We start from the raw sequence: 3,805 nt of genomic DNA, 5'->3' as shown, positions 1-3,805 counted from the left end.
ACAGTACAGCAATAAAGCAGCCAATAGATGAGTTTTTTAATCAACTAGTGAGTTGAACAAAAAGAGTGACCAAATTTCCTCATCCAGGCAATCACGGTGAATGAGGGAATCCTCCCGACTGAGCTATTATATTTTTACAGCAGGTCCCCCCTGCCAGTATACACTGATTAGCATTGCTGTCAATAGCCTGCAGTGCTGTTTACATGGGTAAAATCTGACAGGGCAGGTTGTACATTAGTCGATATCACCTTCTGTATGACCACAGTGCCCATGCATGCTTTGAAATATTGAAATTTGTCTGGTCCCTGCTAAATTGGCTGAATTTCGGTCTATGTATGGTCAATTTAGCAGACTGCAAAATGGTCTACGATGTAGTTACCCAGTAAACCTAGAAGGTAAAGTGATTGTAAAGTCTTGTTTTTATTTTAACCAAGAATAACAAACATGTTGTACATGTAATACTCAAAAAAATTTATATCATGCAAAAGTTCATTTATTTCCCTAATGCAACTTAAAGGTGAATATATGAAATAGACTGAATTACAAGCACTGGTGAACGGAGTGAACCACAACTGCGGTTAGCAAGGATTTCAATGCAATTCTCTATGCAACAACTCAGTATTAGGCCCCAGGCGTGACTCCTCGCAACAGGAGTTTGGGGGATCTATACACCATCTCTGTGTCACATAAAGAAAGGTTTTTAGCTACTTAGCTTGCAATCATTACAACATGCGACCAAAGCTTAGCGTTTAAAATTAGTTCAAGGACAATATCCCAATACACCACTACATGCAGGTGATTATGAGTAAGGGACCCCAGGCGTCTCTCCTCCTAACAGGGGTCTGGCGGTTCTCTACATCATAACACCTTGGCATGTAGAGATGTATTAGGCCACTAGGGGAGATGCTATGAAATAGCATCAACCCCTAGCATAGAAAAGTTAGAGCGAACATGTTCAAACAATTAGGACAAGGCCTATGAGGATTTGTACTTATGTCAGGCTCGTAGTAATAGAAGTTGTAGTGACAACTGTTACTTGCATATGACAGGTACTTTAGTTGAGTAATAGTACTTGCGTATAAGAGGCAATATAGCTCAGGTAATTATAGTAGCATACCTGAGGTGAATATTGTCGATATAATACTATTGCATATGAGCGGCAGTATAGCTCAGGTAAATATAGTTGCAGACATGAGCTGTAATTATATATGTAGCAATGCACACATATGAGAGGCAATTATATCTGTAGTAATTAGAGTAGCATACATTAGGTAAATATTGCTATAATGATTTAGAGGTAGCTGTGCCTTTAAAGTACTCCTTTAAAGTACTCCTTTGCAATAAGCTTTAGCACATTAGTATCTCCCAGAAGATATAGTAATATCCACACGGTATTTGTAATACTACAATTGTTATAGATGAAACATTAGCATTAGATCTTCCTATAGAACTACAAGTGAAGGAATGACTACTTATCCGTTTGCAAATATCTATGCAGGAGATGGAATGTGCATGGTGCAAGATGTTCATGGCATGAAGGTAGTTCCCAGCAATGCAGTTGTTGTAGGAAGTCTTAGCAGCAAAGTAGTAGTTGTTTCCTGGAGCGGTGTTCCGGCAAAGGGAGTAAAGGCAGCAGCATGGTTGAGCTGAGCTGACAGCCTACGGCTGACAATAATAGAACGCCAGCTGTATCTCCATTGAATGCCTTTATAGGCAGATCTAGGTATGTAGAAAAAGACAATAAGTCTAAGACTGAGAGAGATTGGACTTTGTAGGCACCGAACTTTAAGAATATAAATATTTTAATTTAGACAATACAAAACATAGATATACAGGACAATTGCTCGAAATAATAAGAAAAAAGAAAAAAATGAACAATAAAGTACACAAAAGAGCTCAAATCCTATCACTTTCTAAAGACACCGCTATTAGCCACAGGGCTGGATGTATAGAATACACTATAGGCGCTGGGTGGCGTTGTAACTTCGAAAAGATGGTACAGGATGAGTTCTGATTAAAATGGGGTTCAGCTCGACATGTTTCGCGACGTCGTCGCTTCTTCGGGAGCTTCTGGGTGTTAAAAGACAATATAGTGTTGTCATTACATATACAAATATACAGAGGTGCAATACAATACTATTACATATAAGGCGTTTATAAAATACATAAAGGCCTCTGAGCAATTAGAAATGCATATATCCATGACTATAATACTCACCGATAAACGGTGCTTTAGTAGATTTGAAGAATGCTCAACAGCGTCCAAGATGCAAATTGTAATCAGACCATTTACCTTATGAGGTGGAGTCTGGTACTATAGGTCATACCCACATTCGCCATACATCATTGGGCAAATTAGAACTAGTCGGGGTATCTATAAGTGAATGGTAAACATAGATAATGAGTCCATAACTAAATGGAACCATATGATATAAGAAAAAAAGAGAAAAAAGAAAAATACTATAAATAAGTGTAAATGACAGGGACCACTATGTGTGGATAAGTGTAGAATGATCAAAGACGCGGTTTAACCAACTGAATTATTTAGTCAGCATCCAACCTGAAGATTATTTAGTTTATCAGTAAATTTGGTATGACAAACACATACAATATATTTATTTTATAGTTCACCATATCAGGTAGTGTGTTGGTTAATAAATAAAAATAAAAATAAAAAATAACGTTTTGCTGGTATTACATACCTTATAAAAAGTATGAAAACCTGGGCGTGAATGGAACAATTCAAGGGACCAAAAAGCGCACAATGGTAGAGGCGATGTGAGGACAACAGGTGGCAAAGTGTCCACAAGGGTCCTCTCCTAACTGCAAAAAGCCAAAAGATATATAATACAATATGCTCTCAATCCAAAAGAGATTAATGAAAAAAGAGAGAAAAAAAGGAGAGAATGTGTGCTGCATAAAGTTTGCCATATAAGGAGGCTTCACAATAATAAACATTATAATTACACACCAAGACTTTGTTGGAACAAAAATGTATTGATGCGCTGAAGTCTGTTACCTTAGTTGGAACATAGATTTGAAGACTGGAATGAGGGTTAACTCAAATACTGCCACTAGATGGCACTGCGGCAGTGATGAGGATTATGCTAATAAAAGAAAAAACCCCAAGAGAGGAAAACAGTCAGCTGTTAGGGAGAAGAAAAAACGCTCTTGGTGAGAGCATAACGATAAAGAGTAGCTTCAAAAGTTTGCATGGGAGAATGGTGTGCATACCTGTAACTGTGCTAAAACACAGAGGAATCTCAGGGGATGCAACGGCGTGCGGCCACGCTGGACGTCCGTCCTGGTTAACACTCAGCAAAGGCACCTGGATGTGTCAGGCTCTTGCTGGATTTAAATACCCCGCGCGGATGACATCAGAATGATTGACAGTCATCCGGCTGGGTGGGCGGAGTAACATCATGGCGCCGTAAGGACTCAGGGCGCTAGCAGCAGCTCCATGCCTTTCTCCAGGCGACTTTGATAAGGAGGACTCTGAAGCCAAAACTGCCCTGAACTATCGCCAATCCCCATCTAAGCTACCCCACCGGGATTACCTGGTCAGGCGGGTGGCGTTGGTGCCTGTGTGTGGTGAGGACCGGCCGAGGGAGATCCCGGGGGATCCCGGGCGCTCTCCGTGCGGAGTAGCGGAAGCTTGCCGGGGGGTACGGAGCCTCCTGCGAACCACAGGTGATTGGACATCAGGCGGAGTGACGTAGGAGATGGAGGAGGCGACAGCAGACGAAGCGTGTGCACTGTACTAGGACTCGCTGGGTGCCGCTGGGTGCTGCTCCAGACGCCTCCA

The 3,805-nt window shown here is 41.1% G+C and overlaps 1 long non-coding RNA gene across 1 annotated transcript; it reads right to left on the bottom strand.

Moving 5' to 3' along the window:
• Positions 1-1,784: 1,784 nt before the first annotated feature.
• Positions 1,785-2,418, bottom strand: LOC120944841. The gene is made up of 2 exons (XR_005750499.1): positions 2,219-2,418; positions 1,785-2,070 (listed from the first exon to the last, which is right to left on the bottom strand). It is a non-coding gene; the product is annotated as an uncharacterized LOC120944841 (long non-coding RNA).
• Positions 2,419-3,805: the final 1,387 nt, after the last annotated feature.

This window comes from Rana temporaria, chromosome 7, assembly GCF_905171775.1.
Source record: "Rana temporaria chromosome 7, aRanTem1.1, whole genome shotgun sequence".
Classification (NCBI taxonomy): domain Eukaryota; kingdom Metazoa; phylum Chordata; class Amphibia; order Anura; family Ranidae; genus Rana; species Rana temporaria.
This window is presented reverse-complemented; position numbering and strand designations above follow the sequence as displayed.